This window comes from Equus caballus, chromosome 12 (assembly GCF_041296265.1).
Source record: "Equus caballus isolate H_3958 breed thoroughbred chromosome 12, TB-T2T, whole genome shotgun sequence".
Taxonomy (NCBI): domain Eukaryota; kingdom Metazoa; phylum Chordata; class Mammalia; order Perissodactyla; family Equidae; genus Equus; species Equus caballus.
The window spans coordinates 39,655,001-39,676,820 of record NC_091695.1 but is presented as its reverse complement, the minus strand read 5'-3'; the positions used below and the strand labels follow the sequence as shown (position 1 = coordinate 39,676,820).

General features: G+C 43.6%; 1 protein-coding gene and 1 non-coding gene across 2 annotated transcripts in view; one reads left to right on the top strand and one right to left on the bottom strand.

Annotated features, from left to right (window-relative positions):
* LOC138916548 (uncharacterized) overlaps positions 1-21,820 on the top strand; it is a 276,582-nt gene that overhangs the window by 34,034 nt on the left and 220,728 nt on the right. The window lies entirely within an intron of this gene.
* Positions 4,641-8,501, bottom strand: LOC100630000 (uncharacterized). The gene is made up of 3 exons (XR_002811920.2): positions 8,356-8,501; positions 5,949-6,136; positions 4,641-4,780 (listed from the first exon to the last, which is right to left on the bottom strand). It is a non-coding gene; the product is annotated as an uncharacterized protein (transcript).

The following is a 21,820-nucleotide window of genomic DNA, read 5'->3' as shown; positions in this document are numbered from 1 at the left end:
TGGAGCCTCTGAATTTTTAGTATTACTCCTGTGTCTTCAGTCTTGTGTTGATTCGATTTTTATTCCCCATCCTTGGACCTGACTTAGTGTTTCTTTCTGAAAGGAAGAACTTTCTTTAGGATGATGTTCTAGAAAGTCACAAAAATGTGTTTCAATGCGGGAAGCGAATGGCCATTCAATTTCATATACTTCATTTCTAGGAAATTTTCTTATAGTATTTCTTTGGTGGTTTTCTTTCTACCATGATCTCCCTCATTCTGGAATCTTATTAGTTGGATATTCTGGATGGATGCTTTAACATTATTTTCTTTTCTCTCATATTTCTTTATTTTTCCTACTACTTTTACACTACCATTGTTCCACTATTTTATTTTGTCTTCCACTCCTTTATTATTTTTTCAGCTGTCATAGTTTTAATTTTTCCAGAGCTCCTTTTAGTACTTTGAACATTTATTAAGCCATGTAGAGAATAAAAGATTTTAGTAATCAGGGCCTTTTGAAGACCCTTGAAGGTATTTCATCAGAGAAAGGTCTGCCTGGACCAGAAAACCTGGACCAATTCTAGAGGAGTATGAGTCAATTCAGAACTTTCTTATCTTCCCGTCTCTCTCCTTTTCTTATGCCCTAACAAGGTCAGAAAATATGTTTAGTAGCTGGGAGAAAAAAAGTAGAAGTAAAGGAAAGAAGGAAGAAGTCTTAATTTTGAGTCAATGTACTCTTAATTATTTTACAGGCCTGAACATTCTAGTTTCTGAATGAAGACATTGAACTTCACATCATAGGAAATGAAAATCTCTGAAGTTTTGCTTTAGTGAGCTTATGACAAAACCAGAGCTTTGTGTTCAGAATACAGACCTTGTCATAGAGAGTGAGATGGCTGCAGGGAGAAGATACTTGAGGAGAGCCCAGACAGAGTGTGATAGGCCTTGTCCAGGGGAAGAATTTAGAGGCCTCAAGGAGAAAGTCAGGACTCTGCATGAGTCAGTCCTTTGTACTTGGTTAAACTGAATTTATGAGTTTGAACCAGAGTTTCTTAAAAATGAGTGATATCTTCAACAGAGAAAAATCCAGGAGGCAAATCAAACAGAGAGTTGACACTAGATATAATTTGACTTTGAGCTGCCGAAAGCTCTGGGGGAATGTGTCCAGTGGGGATTGAAATATAGGCCCTGCTCCCTTTATAGTCATTTGCTGCATTGCAGACACCTCTGACTGTGGAGTCTTTGTGTGTTTTGGTACAATATACATAACATCAAATTTACCATTGTGACCATATTTAAGTATATGATCCAGTTGCATTAAGTTCATTCACAATGCTCACTACTGTCCATTTCCAGAAACTCATCATCATCCCAAACAGAAAGTCTGTACCCATTCCACAGTAACTAAACCTCTCTCCTCCCAACCCTAGCTTTTTGAGTCTTGCGTTATCCCGCCTCATGCTCTTAAACAACAGCCTATGAAGAAAATTCTCCTGTGTGAGACCCTAAATTTACTAGTTTTATAAAGTGAAACTAATGAATGACCTGCAATTACCAGATATGAAGAGCTATAGAAATTGCCAAGGAAAGGTCTCAAGGTGACCACCTTGGTGATGCTGGGGGCTCTTGACTCTTGTGGAGAGTCTGGTCTTCCTCCCTATTCACTTGCTTGCTGCCTCTCTGGGAGGTGGAAGTGAGGAGATGGGGACAACGTGGGTTCTCCTTGCAGAGATACCGATGTAAATGGGGCCTGGGCATTATTTGCTTTTGAAATCTTCCCAGCTGATTCTAACACAGAGTCAGGGTTAAGGAACACTGGATAGGACATTCTTCATCCCCACGGTCAGTGATGGGAACATCTTTTACCTTCCTGGAGAGTAGTAAGGACTAAGTGAGATAGAACAGATAGACCTTCCAGGATAATGTCCAGACCATAGGGCTGCTTGATGCATGTGAACCCTCAGTGTTTTAGAAATAATAATTATGGCTGATAATATTTGCTGTTCTATATTATTAATTTTTCAATATAAGCTCAAAACAACTCTGTGATATGAATATTATATCACAGAAAGAAAAAGTGATAATGGAGGGAGGTGTATATCTGTCTGTGTGCACATGTGTGTGTTTGTGTGCCTGTGTGAACGTGACTGTGCGTTTGTCTGTGTGTATGTCCGTGTCTGTGTGTGTGTTAGAGTGTGTGTGTGTATGGGTTTGTGCAAGTGTGTGTGAAAATACGTAACTCTGTGTGTGCTGTTGAGCGTAAAATATGTGTCTTTGTCAAAGGTTTATTTTAGAATGTAAGAGTCAGAGAGGGCTTCAGAGAGGAGGAGACATGAAATGGACACTACACATAATACGCCAGCTGTCCTGTGCAGGGAAGGATATAGAGCCAAAGGGGATACCACATGCCCTGGTGCAAGGGTGTGATTCAACATGATGCATAAGCGAATGAAACGTAGACCATGATGACTTAGCACAGAATCCTTCGTGAACAGGAAGATGAGGTTGGAGGGCTGCCCAGGGACTGGATCTTGGAAGTCCTTGTGTGCAGCGCCAATGATGGGACTAGATCCTCCAGCTGTGATTCCAATCTGGGTTTTTCAGGGTGTTGCAAGAGCTCCATGAATCCTTGTGTCCACTGAACACAGTATGTAGACTGAATATGTAATGTGTTTCATAAAGTAAGGACTAATTTAAGTGTACGTATTTCTTGATGCGAATAAACATACACATGTATTGTAAAAGCATGCTGATAAATGATAATAGTAGATAACTGTTATCTTCTATTTCTCAGTCAAGAAGTTGTATAAAAATCCCTACTACCTGTAACTTGAGAGTGAGTTTAGGATTAATAATAACTCCTCTTGTGTGAAACATTTGGAAACATGTGCCCACTACTATTTCAGGGTTACCGAAGAGAGATCAGGACCATGTTTTGGTTTTAGGAGGGTCATTTTTGTGTCAATGAGGCGGATGTATTGTATGAAGGGTATCTCAGCCCAGGAGACCATTTAGAAGAACTTTGCACAAGCTGGAAGGACTAGGACAGGATTGTGATGATGGCTGTGGGGAGTGAAAGGAGGGGATGCTCAGAAGTGATGCTGTGGCAGGGGAGGGGGTAGGACTTTATGGACTCTTAGATGTCAGGAGGGAAATGAACTATATTAAACTCACTACACTCCCCAAAATATTCACATCCTCATCCCTGGAACTTGGTATTCTTCCTTGGAAAAAAGACTTTGCAGATGTGATAAAGTTACAGATTTTGAGACGGGGAGATTCACCTGAATTTCCTAGTGTCTTCTAAATGCAATCCCATATATTTTATATGAAGGAGGCAGAAGATTAGACACACTCAGAAAAGGAGGAGGGAATGTGACCTTAAGCGACAAAGATTGGAGTATGTGGCTACAATTCAGGATAGCCATCAGCCATTAAAGCTGGAAGCAGCTATGAGATTTTCATCTCCACTTTTCAGAGGGAACAATGATTTCGATTGCTGACACAATGATTTTGGAGAGTGTTACAGAGTTTGGACTTCTGTCTTCCAAACTTTGAGGAACTAAGCTGATTTAAACCACCAAATGTGTGGTTGTGTGTCACAGCAGCTGCTGGAAACTAACCCAGAACCTATGATGCATCCAAGTTTTCTGGGTCAGCTGCCTCATTGGGTGGTGGTTCCATTAACCAGGGTTGGGGGAGGGGTGGCACATGTGGAAGAGGAGTAGGTTGTGGGAAGACTGTGAATTCAATTTTGTATATTCCTTCAGAAATAACTGTGGAGTGCTTGAATGAAGTTGTCCAAATGGCAGCTGGGTGCTTGTTTCTGGAGCTCTTGGGAGAATGTGAGGGATGAAAAATTAGCCTGAGGTGTTGGTGAATGGTGTAGACGTTGATGAGCCATGTGAGTGAGTGTGCAGAGTGAAAAAGAGTTAAGTGAAATTGAACCCTTGATATTCACTAAAATTGAGAGGTAGATGAAAACAAATTATGCGGGACAGTTCATAGGATTGAAACTACGGTGAAGGGGTGAGGACCAAATAGGTTATGATGAGGATAAAATATTAGCAATGCTGCTGTTTGCGAACCATGTGACTGGCCAGATTGTTAGAATCCAAGTATCGCTTAGTAAAGACCAGTAGCAGGAACTTTTTTAAAAAATGCTTTTTGGTGAGGAAGATTGGCCCTGAGCTAACATCTGTTGCCAATCTTCTTGTTTTTCTTTTTTCTTCCCAAAGCCCCAGTACAGAGTTGTATATTCTAGTTTTAAGTTCTTCTATGTGGGATGCCACCACGGCATGGCTTAATGAGCGGTGTATATGTCCATGCCCAGGATCCGAACCAGTGAAGCCCCAGGCTACCTATCAAACGAACTTAACCACTGTGTCACCTGGCCGGCCCCAGAAGGAACGTTTTAATTGCTTTTTACCCTGACCATGGTTTTTACCCATGGCAACATAAATGGGAACTCTGTAAAGTAATGCAGCTTGATTCATGACAAACATTTCCTCTTGTGATCCCTGCACCTCAGGCTGCCATGGGTAACTGGAGGTTGGGGTTTTGAAATTTACTAGTGATGACACCCTGGCCCCTTCATGATGAAAACCACCTCAAGTCGAGTCTAGAGACTGTTGGATAATGACAAGACAAGTAGAGAAGTGCAGGGCAAGTAATTTATTGAAGCAAGATGTTGAAACCTTTGCATTTTCCAAGAAAGAGCAGGCGATCATTGCGAGACAGGGGTATTACGGTAGGAGACTTGATAAACCAAGGCGAGTACACTTCAATGATAATTTTGCCTGAAATAGAAAAATAAAGAAAGAAATGGGAGATCAGTCATGCTGATCCTGGAGATGACACATTAACATAGACCATTGTCCCACTAAGACGTCAATGAAATTTCAGCCAACAAAAGGCAAATGAGAGATAACAGGCAGGACCCCAGAGTGCAGTAAACTAAATAGACCTGATACAGTTACAACCAACCATGCAAATCAAGAAAGAACCATTTCCATAGTCCAGCAACTAAACCCGGAGGTGACCTGAGAGTAGGACTCAGGTTTCTATGGAAGGAGCGGGTTGAAAGGTTGGACGGAGCAGCCCAGAATTTCTTTTTTCTGATTTTCCAGGACAGAGGACTCTACTATTTCACTCTAAAGGGGATACAGGGTTGAGCAATGGAGACAGGGGTGGCAGAGGACATAGGAAGTACTGCTTTCAGGAGATTCCTAGCCTCGGGATGTGGCAATTCAACCTGATGGCACATGTGCTTCTCAGCACTGAGAATCCAGCCTCTGTGGGCATTTGCAGCTGAACCTTATGACCCACATCAAGTGGTGGATGGGCTGAGAGATACATTTCACTATCTGGTTTCTTGATAAAGACATAATTTAAGCGTTTCACCTTCACATGTGGCTGTAGGAGACATAACAAGGAGTAGAAAGGTGGACCAAGGAGCAAGGAGTTGGCCTTGGCTCTGCAGAAGCTGGCAGAGAACCTAGGAAGCACCCCCTCCTTTCTGACAGTTGGCAGGGGGTAGTTTCCTCCCTCCCACCTGTCTCCCCATTCCACACTCCCCACACTCCCGATGAGATTCCACAGGGACTGTGTCCACTGGGTGAGGGGACTCGCCCTCAGGAAAGCTCCCAGGCAGAGAGGCAGCAGTACTTTGGCCCTTCAACATCACTGCATGGGGCCCCGGGTGTCCTCCTCCTCAGGACACTATGGGGAGCCTGGTGCCCAGAAAGAGGACCTGAGAAGGAGGAACAGGCCCAGATGCTCTGTGAGCCTGAGTACAGCTCAGCAGATGTAATGTTATCATCCACCCTTTGGCCACTGGTCACCCATCAGAGATGAGCAGTGAGGCAGGTGCCTCCACCATTTGTCCCAGTCAAGAGCAGAACCCTGACCTCCTCCTTGGCTGTTCTTCTGATCAGAATTCTCTATGCACAAAGAAGAAAGAATTACCAATATCTCTGAAATTATCAATCTGTTCTTCAAGGTGATATTATTTGTGCATTGCTTCACTTGCAGCTTGGCCTCAATAAGTTCATCAGGTGCATTGTATTTCTGAAGTTGTGCCTTGTAGGGTAAGTCAGGAACGAATAGAAAGGCTGCGAGATCAGTAAAAACGGATGGACAGATGATATCAGTGGCTGGAGTGGAAGAAAAAGAAATACAATTAATGTGAGGAAAGGCAATTTTTCCTATGGTGCCTGATGTTAGAACTATACAGGAAACCCAGGATTTTATATTCCCATCTCATCATTGAGCTGATAATAATGTGAGGCCCTCAAGCTCATGATGTTTTCAAGGTCATACTGCAAGCGGCAGAGCTGGGACTGAATGCCAGGTTTCTTGATGCCTAATTCCTTTTTTTCAAGCTCATGCCACTGCTTTCCAAGACTTATCTGGCTTGCTGAAATTCACTTTCCCTAGATTTGAAGAATATTACGTTTTGCCTGCTAATAGAGTGTTGCCTTCTCTATCTTACATATTGGGCAAGAGGAGATTTTTGATAATATAATTGCAAATAAATGGTAGATTCAGAACCTTACCAGAGACCATAAGGGAGAGTAAATTTGGAAAAGAGTAAGTAAACCATTCAAACATTGGAAGATGCTATTTTGAGACCATCGTGAAGAATAGGATTGTGTTGTTGGATACGGACATAGCTAAAAGGCTAAAAAAGATAAATCTAATCACTTTGAACACATTTGAAACTCATGCACAAGGTTATCACTGGCTCTTTTATTCTGCCGTGATGTTTAGAATTCCTCAGAGAGGATGAGAGGTGGGAAGTGTGGCTCATTCCTGACTCCAGTGGAATTGTGCTGACTTACAGTAACTGCTTTTCCTGGTCTGGCTTCTCCATCCCCGAAAGTGTTTGCAATCAGCCTGCAACCTGGGATGTGCCCTACCAGCCTCTGATCTGACCCCTGGCCAGACTTCAAACTAGGCAAAGAATTTGGAGAGGATAAAGTCAGAGGCCACACTGGGAAAGAGGTGGACATTTAGCAAGTCAGATGATCGAGAAACACTCCACAAAAATGGGTCAGTATCAAGCGCATGAAGACATGCAAAAGTATTGTTGACTGAATGGCTAGAATTAATCTAGAAAAACACAAATTGTAGCCCTAATCGCTGTACTAGTCCTAGTCCAATTCCTGGTGGTAATCCTAGAAAACTAGTAGAAAACTGGTAGTACTTGTAGTACATTGAGTGCTGCTTATTCACAGACCCCATTTGAAGATTGATAATTCTGAGAACACTGGCTCTTCTCTTTCTTTTTTTAAGATTGGCACCTGAGCAAACATCTGTTGCCAATCTTTTGTTTTTTTTCCTTCTTCTCCCCAAAGCCCGCCAGTACATAATTGTATATTCTAGTTGTAGGGCCTTTGGTTTTCCTGTGCGGGAGGCTGCCTCAGCATGGCTTGATGAGCGGTGCTAGGTCTGTGTCCAGGATGTGAACTGGTGAAACTCTGGGCCACTGAAGCGGATCCTGCGAACTTAACTGCTCAGCCACAGGGCCAGCCCCATACTGGCTCTTCCTCAACTGAAGATGCTCCAAAAATTCTTCCAGCTGTAAGTGTTTATGAATCTGAAACTATGAGTTAAAAAGCTGTGGGGGCTGACCCAGTGGCACAGTGGTTAAGTTTGTGCTCTCTGCTGCAGCGGCCTGGGGTTTGCTGGTTTGGATCCCAGGCGCAGACATAGGTACTGCTTATCAAGCCACACTGTGGCAGGCATCCTACATATAAAATAGAGGAAGATGGGCAAGGATGTTAGCTCAGGGACAATCTTCCTCAGCAAAAAAAAAAAAAAAAAAAAAAAAAGAGGGGGATTGGCAGCAGATGTTAGCTCAGAGCTAATCTTCCTCAACAAGAAAAAAAGCTGCAGACTCAATTGGCACCTAAAAAACTCTGGAAGGTGAACATCTGATAACTACGAGATGTCAGCTCAATATCTAGAGCTGGACTCCTGACACACTTCATCCCACTCCATGGTCATAGCTACTCTTGGTGGTAGCCATAAAAGCTGTGACAAGAGGAGACTTAGGGAGTTTAAGCATTTTGTTCAAAATATCTGTAAGTGGCAGAGCCATGGTTCACATCCATCTCATGATGTCATGCAGCTTCTCAAACAGAGATCACAGACAAGGAGTCAAGCTCCTTAACATCTGCCTGCAATGACTTCTTGTAAAATTTTCATAGTATTGGGATTTGATAAAATGCACCTTGGACTTTTGGGGGGCTAGTTCACAAATAGAGGAAAAAGTCGGGAGTTTGATCTGATCACCCCAGTTCAGTTCACCCAGTTCAGACAAAGGTTACTTACTACAGCTGGTGCTGGACTGATTAGGAATGATACTCACCCCCATAGCTGCAAAGGGCCAGAGTGACCAGCAGGACAGACAGGGACAGCCTCATGGTGGTTCGGTTGCTTTGAGCTTTCGGCTTTAGCAAACAGTGAGCTATTATGAGCTGCACTCAGGAGCCTGGGGAGTCCAGGGCTATGTGTACTTGGAGAGCTTCGCTGGTCCTGCCCACATGGCACATGGCAGGTCACAAGGTCTGGCTTCCAGCCCTTCCTTCTGACTCCTCCCTTTCCCTGGAGGGTTATGCCATCCATCTGTGTCACATTGCCCTGGCCTCCCTTCTTCCTGAGTGGGGAACCGCAGGAAATCAGCCCTGAGGGATTCTGCTCTGTCCTCCAGGAGGGCGTTCAGCCACCTCTGGAAATGTTTCCTGTTTGCCTTTGACCTTTTGATCCTTGGACCTTTGTTTTTTGTGTTAGTGCAGAGGCACAGGTGTATTCTGACTTCAGGAGGGCAGATCCAGGGACTGGGAAGCTGGGGGCTGCACTTTGTTTACAGAGACAGGCTCCTAGGGAGACCTAATTTGACCCCTCCTCTGCATGCTGATAACTGACCTGGTTCAAGTGCACACTGATCAAGTCTGAACAAGAATTGTCTTCTCCCTCAGCTCGTCTTCCATCACCTTTGTCTTCACACAGAAGTACCTTAAAACACTATTGAACACGTTCTACCCTTGGATACCTTCTTTGGGGAAAAACTCCTTTGTCTGTTCTCTCCCTGGCTCATTCCAAGCCCAGAGACTTTGTTTCTGGTGGAGATGACAACAATGAGGAGGTTCACATTTTCAGTCCACAAAGAGCAAGGCTACCATGATGACTAGCCACCCACATATCATCTTAGGCTGATGTGATGATTAAATGAACTCAATGCTCTTTTTTCCCCAAGGAGTTCTGGGGTGTCAGGAGCCAGACAAGCATCACAAGTGTGGAGTTTCTCTGCTCTTGGGCTCTAGGCAGGGAAGAATGAAGAGACAGGTGAACAGAGTGAGTGCACACTTCCCCTTCCTCCGTGAGCTCGAGTCTTCTATTTAAACAGAGCTTTGCTACCTGGGTCAATTTCATTTTTAATGGAGGTGAAGGCAGCACCCAGCTAAAGCAATACGCTCCCCACCCACCACTCCACTCTTGTGCTATCCTGCTGTGTGTGAGTAGGAAGCATTTTCTTTCATCAGAAATTACCCGCTTAAATGAAAGCATATTTGAGAGGACTTACACTCCTGGCCAGAGGTTTGCAGACTCAATAGAACAATCAAATCACTTGGGAGCTTTTAAAAAATATGGATTGGCTGGCTCCCCTCTCTAGATTTTGATTCAGTAGGCCTGAGGTGATGCCCAGACACCTGTACTATTCAAACTCCACTGGTGATTCTGTGCAGGCAGTAGGACTGAGAAGCACCACGAAAGTCCTTTATTAACAAGAGGCATGTTTATCAGTTGTGTTATCAGTGAGCACATTGCAGTGTTTGCATAATCCCAGCTGAGGGCCACAGTGGTACCCACATCAATTTCACAGGATGGTGGGCGTTCCTGTAGGCAGCTCTGCCTCCGCCACCATGAGCATGGTGGTGAGGACCACAGAGACCTGGGTTCAGATTGTTTGTAGGCTCAGACTTTAAGAAATTTAAGACCTATAGAAATTCAAGGAAGAACAAACTCCTTATGAGCTGTGAACTCTTCAGGAAGGAAGCCTTCATGTGGAGGTGATGACTGAGTTTTGTCTTGAAGGACAAACTGGATGAGAATGACAGAACAGAGAAAATATGAGGAGCTTCCAGGCAGAGGCATAGCCGTGAAGCTGAGCTCCGCACCCTAGAGAATTACAGATGCCCACACTCCTGCCAGAGTCTGTCTGCCCCGGGGCTCCACTCTGTCCACTCACTGTGAGGCTACCTCATACTACTGACCTTTCACCAGGATGGCAAATGCTTTTAAATATTTCTTGATGCCGTAGTTTCTCAACCATGGCTTTATTGACATCAGAGGCTAAAGGATTCTTTTTTGAGTGGATATGTCAAGCATCGCAGGTTGTTTGGCAGCATCCCTGGGCTCTACCCTCTTGATGCCAATAGGACACCACACACACTGTGAAGACAACACAAACATCTCTGGACACTGACAATGTCCACAGGGGTGGATGGAAGGAGGGAGTAAATCAGCCCCAGAATAGAATCACTGCTGTAGCAGTGGAAATACTTTATATGACATCCTCCATACACTCCTTGTAATGCCCATAGGGACCACAGGTTCACGATTGTGGATGCTGACAGACTGCAAGAAAATGTGGGCATGCAGTGGAGGGAAAATTACTAACAAATAGAGAACATATTGGTGTAGTTACCTAATGAACCATGCGGCTGTCACATGTATATGGGATGAAATATTTAAACACACATTTTATGGAAATGTCAACTTGTGTAAAGTTCAGGGTTTTCGTGAATGAGCCAAGGATAATTACCCGGGACTGACGCCTGATCCTTCCCCAGCTGCCAAATACGGCTCACTGTCCCAAGTCGTTAGATGGATGTGGTTTATATTGGATCAAGGTAATGGGTACTTCTGGGGAACAAGGAGACCCAGGTGGCCCAGGCCCTGAGGGCATGGGCTCTAACTTCCTCCTCTCCTCATCTGCCTCCTCTCTGTTGTGACTTCAAAGTCCTCATCCAGGAACAGAATGAAGGTGGTGTCGGCACCAGGATGTCATGCTGACGTCTGGTTTTAGTGTTGGGGTTGATCCCTAAAGATCAAAGATTCAACTTTAAATGAGATTCTCTCTCTAAATAGATGGAATAGTGAAACAAGTAATATAATCAATGAATTCTTTGTAAAAATTCAAAATATGTCCTGAAAGGCAGTTACACAACAATTATTTAAGCAGCTACATGTTGACTATTGTCACACAAAGACCAGGGGTGCACAGGCCATGTCCTCAAGGAGCGTGAACAGAGAGGAAAGGGCCATGGGATCAGGTCCTGTGATGTCAGGAGAGAGCTGCACATGGAGAGCCATAGGGTCCTGGGAAGGGAGCTCCCTGGAGATTTGGGGCCAGGAAAGGGCACAGGAAGTGGGCTGTCTTTGATGTGGCAGTGGGAATGAACAAGGAGTTTCACTTTAGTGGGACTGAGGTGAGGACAGTGAGAGAGGGGAGTTCCCAGGGAGCAAAGGCCTCAGGCAGAAACTGTGGGGTCTGCACAGAAGTCCACCTGGAGTTCACCTTGGGCAGTTGTGCAGTCAAGATCATAAGGGTCCATCTGAACCATAATGTGAGGGTCCATAAGGCTCAGACTCAGGAGGTCAATAGTGTTGGGATCTGTCTCTTGAATCAGAACACCTGGATCCTTGTCCAGACTCTGCTACCTGGTAGCTGTGTGCCCTCGGTCAAGTTACTTGACCTTTCTTGTCTCATTGTCAGCAGCTGGGGAGAAATGATATGCCCACCTCATGGGGAAGGAGACCACACATCTCAGTTTGCTCAGGAGAATCTTGGTTTATGTTGCTGTCCCTGCATTGCATCCATTTGGTGACCTCTTTCACGCTCCAAAGTACCCCATTTTGGGCAATAAGTTTATCATCAACCTACTCATTGGGTGGTTGTTGTGAAGATTAAAATAGTTTTTCGCAAGTGCCCTGCATTGGGTAAGTGCTTTGTAATTGTTTGCCCTTCATGTTTTATTGAATTTTCAAAACAGGTAAACATGGATTGGTGGTGGGTATTGAGAAGAGGACAGGGCCAACAGAATGTAGACTATGTTTGAGAGAGAATACAGTGCTTTATTTTCAGACTTAGGACTTTGACCTCAGATCAGAACATGATGATCTCTAGATCTTTTAGAGAATGTGAAGGAGATGCGGAGTCTCCAGGGGTCTGTAAAGGTCCTAGTCATCCTTCAAGGTTTATCATATCACCTTTCTCATTTTTATAAAATTAATCACTGGCAGCTGACATGTAGACAGCATCTACTCTCTGCCCAGCCCTGTTCTGAGGACTTACATATTGTACCTCATTCAGGCCTCACGACAATCCTAGGACTGTTCCCAACGTATTAAGAGACACACGGCTGTGAAATCTCTGCAACAGGCTGGGCTCAAGGCAAGGGAGGTGCCTGGCATAGGAATGGCCTGGATAACATGCACAAAGCACATCTCATAGACAACCAAGATGTCCCCAAGACCAGAGCCTTTCCTAAAGTTTCTGTCCTCAGAAAATACCTCTCCACCCATGGTCTAGACTTTGGCAGCTCTTAAGGAAGAAGAGGCTCACCTCCAAAGAACATGCCTGAGGTTAATGTCCCAACAGCCCTGGAGGTGAGGGCAGAACTAGTTTTACAGAATGAGTGAAAAAAAAAATGTGGCATTTCTTACCATAAATACTGCGGGGCTGATATCAGTAACTTACAACTTAAAAAATTTAGATCATCTCAATTTCAAAATAACTGTTTTGTAAGCTTTTGTTCCAATGCACTAGTCACTGAGAAAAAATGGCTTTCACTGAATGTTATTATTTTTATTAAGTATGCAAGGGCTCAAGTGACCAAAATATTCATCTGAGTATATCTCAGGCCTTCTATGAGCCTCTGGACAGGCCAAATATAATTCTCTCTTACCACATGCTTTATCTCTTCCCCCAAGACACTAGATCATTCTGGGTAAAATCGGAATCATTTAATTTTCCCCCATGGTTTGGCATAGTAGGTGATCAACAAATGTCCCACAAACACTCACACTGAAGGCCATTTCACTCCTTAGCTTCTGAATTTAATTTTGCGACCAGAGTCAAAGTTTCTTTTAGGAAGAGAAAATATCAGGCCAGCAACACAAGCATTCTGAATTTTGGTTACTCCTATTTTCCCCTGTCAATGCTGGCTTACAAAAGAGGCTTTTCTGGGCCATGTTATTGTTTCTTGAGTTACCTGAGGTGATCATCATCAGTTGTATGGAGAAAGCACGGAGGTAAAGAAAACACACTTCTTTATTGTGGGCACCATGTGCATGATGTGGGTCGGATTTTTTTGCTGAGTAAGAAAACTCTGAAGGGTCCAGTGTCCCAGCAGGTGACATGGCAGGCCCATAACAAGTGGGGTCCCAGACAGAGCCTCCATTAAGTCCTGGTGAAAGAAACTTTATCCATTTCACTATTAAAGTCCTTCACCTGCCTTTGGAATGAAAACAGCCAGGCAATGTCAACTGAACTAAAGTACACATGTGACAACATCACCTTCTGTGTTTCTAGCATCTTCCTAAATCCGTTTTGCTCTTGGCAAGTTATGCTCCAGTGAAGGACGGCAGCAAAGATGTCCCAAATAATCCAGACAGCAAATAAAGCATTCACAGATAAATATTGAGTCATTTCTCTGGCTCTCTTGTCCATTTGTCTTTTTTTTTTAACCTAAGCCAACTTTGTTTCTCTAGTTCCTGTAACTCTCACAGTATCTCTGCTTACCTGATGTGGCTTTTCTATCTCATGAGGCTGTCCTGTCTCTCTTTTGCCATCAAGAGGGACACATTCTTACCTTGCCAAGTACCATCTGCTCTCTGGTCTCTGTAGTTGCTGTTCCCTCTGCCTAGAAGAACACTGTTCCCCTGGACATCACTATCTACTCGTGCAAGCTTAAAAGTCCCTCCTCCAATAGCTTTGCCTGGACCTCTGTGCAGGACGCTGCCCCTGGGGGTTGTGTTGCTGTTCTTTACACAGTCATTGTGTGATGTCACTCATTTGTAGGCTTGCTTATTGCCTCCTGGTAAGAGGTGAGCTCCACAGAGCAAGGTCCTCCTCTACCGTGTTCCTATAACTGAATCTGTGGCACACAGCACAGGGCCCAGTCATAGGAGAAGCTCATGGTTATTGTTGAACAATGGCTGGCTGACTGGCTGGCTGGATAAAACCTCCAATTTGTTCATGATTATCCTGATTTAGGCCCTGTGATAGACTCTTTAAATAGACTGTCTGTCCTCCTTGTGAAACCAGGCATGGTATCATCTATGCCCATTTTAGAAATGAGGAAAAGGAAGCCCGGAATGATCAGCACTTTAACTTGAACAAGGACACTTCGTGATTAGGTGTTGCATCCAAGATTCAAACCCACACCTGCACGAGCCCAGATCTCCTCACCCTCCACCATTCAGCACTGCCTGCCCTAAGCAATCAGTTACTCTGCTTCTTCACGTCATCCTTTGACTCAGAGGAAGAAAAGTCTTAAAAAGTTAGAAAAAAAAACTAAAGGAAAATTAAATAATAGATTCATAATAGATGAATTTATGAAATTGAGTTAAGTAAGTGAGGTATTCTTTGTAAGAACAACCTTCTGATAGGTGAGACATTAATATTTCCCAAACTTCAAGCACCGGAGTGAAAAAGTGTGTGTGGATGAGGAAGGTCAGCCTCCTGGAGGAGCTGTGTGGTATTGTACTGAGCCTGGGTGTTTGGTAAACCAGCAGGAAGAGACTCACAGGCTGTGATGCTTTTTGTACCTTGAAGAAGGAGAATGAGAAGAGAGAGGAGGAGGAAGATGAGGAGAAGGAAGAGACGATGATGATCACAATAATAATAAAAACCACAAGGATGACAACACAGGCTCACAATGGTGTAATTTGCTTTATTATTCAGAAAGAACGTTAAAATTAATTTGCCCAAAGTCTTGTCTCACTATCGCAGTTCCCCAATTTTTGGGGGCCCAGAAAGGTCTGCCTCCTTGGTTTCTATAAACAGAGCACAGGCTGATGAGTTCTAACTGATTCTTGCTGTCGTTTCCTGGTCCAAGGTGACTCCAGAGTGACTCCCTTCATCCCTGCCACATCAGAGACCCTGGGCCGCCGAAGCGGAGTGCGTGAACTTAACCTCTCTGCCACGGGGACGGTGCCATACTTTTGATTTTTAAAAATATTTTATTAAAATGTTATGTACCCTAACTACTGAGATTTTGGGTGCCCCCTTAAATTGTGTGATCCCTCCTAGACCTGTCCCTGCAAGTGGCAATGTGGTCCATCCGCTCCTTCCCACAATGCCCTTCAAAGCAATGAAGGTTGAAGGGAATGTACCTGTTTATAGGAATAAAGCAAAGCAAGCAAGTTGTCATTGAACCTGAGCTCTCCTTACTTTATCAGTGCCCACAATCCTGTCACCAGAGATGTTAGTGCCACCTCTTCTGTTCAGACCTTAGCAAGTTCCTCTTCCTTCCTGTGCTGAGCCATAAAAAAAGACAAAATCAGGGGCTGGCCCCGTGGCCGAGTGGTTAAGTTCGCGCGCTCCGCTGCAGGCGGCCCAGTGTTTCGTCGGTTCGAATCCTGGGCGCGGACATGGCACTGCTCATCAAACCACGCTGAGGCAGCGTCCCACATGCCACAACTAGAAGGACCCACAACTAAGAATATACAACTATGTACCAGGGGGCTTTGGGGAGAAAACGGAAAAAAATAAAATCTTAAAAAAAAAAAAAAGAAAGAAAAAATCGTCCCTTTTGCAGCAACATGGATGGAATTTGAGGGTACGATGGTAGGTGAAATAAGCCAGACAGAGAAAGAGAAATACTGCATGATTTCACTCATATGTGGAAGATAAACAAGCATGTGGATAAAGAGGACAGATTAGTGTTTACCAGAGGGGAAGGGGGTTCGAGGGTGAGCGAAAGAGTTAAAGGGACGCATATGTATGGTGACGGATAAAAATTAGACTACTGCTGGTAAGCACGATGCAGTCTATACAGAAAGTGATAAATAGTAATGTACACCTGAAATTACACAGTGTTATGAAACATTATGATCTCAATAAAATAATTGGAAAAAAAGATGAAAATCCCAACAGAATATCTTGTTTGCCCATTTTAATTTCCTTACGGAAACCTATGAATAAAAAACTCTTCAGAAAAGATTTAGAGTGAACTAAAAATCCATATGCTTTAAAAAATAATGTGCCTACTCACTAATATTTGTGGGTATATATGTGATGGCTATGTGAAAACTCTAATTACACATCTTTTATCATACATCTCAGCATTATCTTTCACCAAGGAGGGCATGTTTTTCAATAGCATCTTTTTGGTTGATTGGTTTGAATAATAAACATGCTAAAAGAATCTTTATATGTGATGCCATCCAAAATCTTCGCAAAGTCTCCCTTGATCAAAATATAATGCTGCTTAAATATGTTAGGCAACATGTACTCTATCTATTTGCATTATGTCAAATGAACTGGATCATTCCAATATGATGTCACGTGTCCATGGAAGCCTGTAGCATTTCGTAACAGGTGTTGAGGAAATGTACTTGACAGAGATGTTGACGGTAAGGTCATCTGTAAGCATAAACACTGAAAATATCAAGAAAAATATGTATCCATTAGTGGCACAAGAGGAAAACACAATATATAGGAAGGATGAGCTGTGGTCTCCCCCCAAATGAAAACAACAATGAAACACACACACACGCAAACACACACACGTATATAAAGATATTTATTTTGCTTCACATTGCTCTCTCTCTTCCTTTCTGGCCTTCATTCTTAAATATGGAGAAAGAGAGAGAAGTCTGAGACATAGGAAGGTCATTACATGGCAAAAAATAAAACCTACAGAGACAAAGAAAATACATGAAGCAATGTAAAATAATTGTTTTCCTAATGTTGTCAGCATGCATTTACCTCCATTAGAACGTTTAGAACATTCTGTTTGGTATTTTGGTCATTGATATATATGTATCCCTCACTAGATAATATACTTCCTCTAATTTATTTCTGAATTCCTCATAAGACCTAAAACAATGCAGTTGAACATAGTATGTGTTTAATAAATATATTTTCCAAAAGAAAAAAAGAGTTAACTGAAATTGAACCCTGGATATTCACTATAAATTGAGAGTAGATGGAAAAAAATTATCTGGACAGGGCGTAGGATTGAAACCACAGGGAAAGGAAGAGGACCAAACAGGTTGGCTGTGGTTATGATGAGGACACAATATTAGTGATGCTATTGGTTGGGAACCACGTGACTGGGCAGACAGTTGGGCTTCAGGAATCCCTCAATACAAGACCAACAGCAGGAACATTTCCATTTGTTTACATTTAACCATCCTTTTCACTCGTGAAATGAATAAAGTAATGCAGGATGATTTATGACAAATATTTCTGCTTGTGATCTCTGTACCTCAGGCTACCACGGGTAACTGGAGGTTGGGTCTCTTACATTTACTAATGACAATACCCATTGGCGAAACCCACCCCAACTTGAGGCCAGGGACTGTTGGATAATGACCAGATAAGTGGAGAAGTGAAGGGCAAATCATTTATTGAAGTAAGATGTTGAAACCTTTACATTTTCCAGTGAAGATCAGGTGATCGTTGAAAGACAGAAGTACTACTACATAAGATTTGGTAAATTTGTGAAATCTGTGGGACCACACTTCAATAGTACTCTCCCCTGAAAGAGAAAAATAAAGAAAGAAAAGGGAGGTCAGTCATGCTGCTCCTGAAGATAACCTGTTAACACAGACTCTTGTTCACACCAAGATGTCAATGACATTTCAGCCAACAAAAGGCAAATGGAAGATACCAGGCAGGACCCCAGCGTGCAGGTAAATTAAATAGATCTGGTATAGTTACAACCAACCATGAGAGTCAGGAAAGAACCATTTCCACAGTCCAGCAAATCAACCCTGAGGTAACCCAAGAGTAGGACTCAGGTTTCTATAGAAGGAGGGGGTGAAGGGCTGGACAGAGCAGCCCAGAATTTCTTTTTTTCTGATGTCCCAGGACAGAGGACACTGCTTTTTTACTCTAAAGGGAACACAAGGTTGAGAGATGGGGACAGGGGTGGGAGAGGACTTGGGAAGTACTGCTTTCAGGAGATTCCCAGCCTCAGCGTGTGGAAATTCAGCCTGATGGCACATGTGCTCCTTAGAGCTGAGAATCCAGCTTCTGCAGGCATTTGCAGCTGAACCTCATGACGTAAATCCAGTGGTAGATGGATTGAGAGATACCTTTAACTATCTGGCTTCTTGATAAAGACATAATTTAAGTGTTTCACCTTTACATGTGGCTGCAGGAGATATAACAAGAGGGTCTTTGCCACTGGCCATGATAAGGAGGAGAGTTGTAGGTGAGGAGTAGAAAAGTGGATGGAGGTGCAAGGAGAGGGCCAGCCAGAGAAGACAGCCAGCGCCCTCCCCACTGTGACAGAGAGCCTGAGCTAGTTCTCTCCCTCCCACCTGTCTCCCCGACACTCCTCAATGCTGCCAACACTCGCCAGGAAATTCCACAGGGACTGTGTCCACAGGGTGAGGGAACTCGCCCTCAGGAAAGCTCCCAAGCAGGGAGGCAGCAGTGCTTTGGCCCTTCAACCTCACTGCATGGGGTCCTGGTGTCCTCCTTCTCAGGACACCACGTGGAACCTGCTGCCCAGAGAGGTGACCTGAGAAGGAGAAACATGCCCAGATGCTCTGTGAGCCTGGGTATAGCTCAGCAGGTGTAATGTTATCATTCATCCTGTGGCCACAGGTCACCATATCAGAGGTGAGCAACGAAGCGGATGCCTCCACCATCTGTGCCCCTCAAGAGCAGCACCCTGACCTCCTTCCTAGCTGTTCACCTGAGCAGAAGCCCCTACACACAAAGGACAAAGAATTACCAATATTTTTGCAATTAGAAGTTTGTTCCCATGGGAGATCTCATTCATGCATGTCTTCACTTGCAACTTGGCCTCAACAGCTTTTGAAGGTGCCATATATTTCTGAAGTTGTAACTTGTAGACAGGGTCAATAGTAAATAAGAAGGCTGAGATATGGGTAGCAAGGGATGAACAGATGATCACGTTGACTGGAGCAGAAGAAAAAGAAATACCATGATGTGAGGAAAGCTTATTTTTCCTATATCTCTGATATTACCACTACACAGGAAACCCAGGGACTTTGTATTCCCATCTCATCGTTGTGTTGATGACAATGTGAGACCCTCAAGGTCATGATTTCCTCAAGGTCACACTGCAAGTGGCAGAGCTGGGTGCCAGGTTTCCTGATGCCTAATTCTTTTTTCAGGCTTACCCCACTACTTTCCAAAACTACTCTGGTTCGCTGAAATTCTCTTTCCATAGATTAGAAAAAATTAAGTTTTGCCTGCTAATAGAGTGACACTTTATTTCTCTTAAATATTGGGTAAGAGGAGATTTTTGTTGTTGTTGTTGTTTTGCTGAGGAAGATTCGCCCTGCACTAACATCCATACCAATCATCCTCTATTTTTTAGAATGTGGGCCACCAGTACAGTGTGGCCCCTAATAGAGTGGTATAGGTCCACACCAAGGCCCCTGAAGTGGAGTGCACTGAACTTAACCACTAGGCTACCAGGACTGGCCCAAGATGAGATTTTTGATAATCAAATTTCAAATAAATCTGGAGAAGAGTAAATGTTATTTTGCCATGGCTATTATTGTTATTTTGTTATTTGTTATTATTGTTATTTTGTATGTTATTTTGAGATCAAATTAAAGAATAGGATTATGTCATTGGATGCAGACGTAGCTAAAAAATTAAAAGGTATAAAAGCAATTCTAATCACTTTGAACACTTTTGAAACTTATTCACAAAGTTACGATTGGCTCTTTTATTCTGCAGTGATGTACAGAATTCCTTAGAGAAGGTGAGAGGTGGAAAGTGTGGCTTATTCCTGCCCCCACTGAAACTGTGCTGAGACTTGAAGTAACCACTTTTCCTGGTCCGGATTCTCCAACCCCCCAAGTGTTTGCAACCAACCTGCAGCTCGGGACCTGTCCTACCAGGCTCTGATCTGGCCCCTGGTTAGATATCAAACTATGAGGAGAATTTGGAGAGGGTAAGATCAGAGGCCACATAGAGAAAGAGGAGGATGTTTAGAAAGTCAGATGAAAGAGAAAGACTCAACAAAACTTGAGTTGGTAGCAAGGGTACAAAGTCATGCAAAAGTATTGTTGAATGAATGGCTAGAATTAATCTAGAAAAATAGAAATTTAGCCCTAACAATTGTACTAATTCTACCACAATTCTTGGTGGTGATCCTAGGAAACTAGCAGTACTTGTAGACACATTGAATGCTGCTTGTTCACACAGCCCATTTGAAGATTTATCATTCAGAGATCACTGGGTCTTCTTGAACTGAGAACTCTCCAAAAACTCTTCCAGCGGTAACATTTTATGAGTCTGACCCTATAAGTTAAAAAGCTGTGGACTCAACTGGCACGTTAAAACCCCTGGAAGGAGATGTCTGATAACAACGAGATGCCAGCTCAATACCTAGAGCTAGACTCCTGACACACTTCATCCCACCCCACTGTCACACGTACTTTTGGTGGTAGCTGTAAAACCTGATGACAAGATAAGACTTGAGGGGATTAAGCATTTTGTTCAAGGTCAAAGTGCTGCTAAGTGGCAGAGCCGAGATTCCCATCCAAATCTTATGTCATGCTGTTTCTCAAACACAGATCACAGAGAAGGAGTCAGGCTTCAAGTGGAAAACTCTTAAAATTCACCTGCAAAGACTTTTTGTAAAAGTTCCAGAGTATTAGGATTGATAAAATGAGCCCTGGGCTTTTGTGGGGGCTAGTTCACAAGCAGAGGAAAAGGTTTAGATTTTGATCTGATCACTCCAATTAAGTTCACCTAGTTCAGACAAGGTTACTTACCAGGGCTGATGCTGGATTGATTAGAAATGATACTCTCCTTCACAGCAGCAAAGGGCCAGAGTGACCAGCAGGACAGACAGGGACAGCCTCATGGTGGTTTATTTGCTTTGAGTTTGCAGCTTTAGCAAATGATGACCAATTAGGGGCTGGACTCAGGAGCCTGGGGAGCCCAGGGCTATTTGGGCTATTTGTACCTGAAGAGCTTTGTTGGTCCTGCCCATATGGCATGTGGCAGGTCCCAAGGTCTGGCTTCCAGCCCTCCTTTCCTCAGTGAGGACTGATGCCATCCTTCTATGACACAGCCCCCACACCTTCTTCCTTCCCGAGTAAGGCAGATTCCAGGAGAGCAACCCAGAGGGATTCTACTCTTTCCTCCAGGAGGGCATTCAGGCACCCCTGGAAATGTGTCCTGTTTCCTCTGACTCTTTGATCTTTCTATCTTTGTTCTCCGTATAGGTGGAAGGCACAGATGTGTTCTGACATCAGGAGGGCAGATCAGGGGACTGGCAAGCTGGGGGGTCTTTGGTTACAGAGACTTACTTGTAGGAAGACCCAGCTTTGACCCTTCCTCTGTGTGCTGACAGCTGACCTTGCCTGGTTCAGTACACATTGATCAAGTCTGAACAAGAATTATCCTCTCCCTCAGTTCCCTTTCCATCACCACCATCTTCACACATAGGTATGTTAAAACACTACTGAACACATTCCACCCTTGGGTACCTTCTTTGGGGAAAAATTCCTTTATCTGTTCTCTCCCTGGCTCATTCCAAGAGCAGAGTCTTTGTGTCTGGTGGAGTTGACAACAATGTAGAAGTTCATATTTTCAGTCC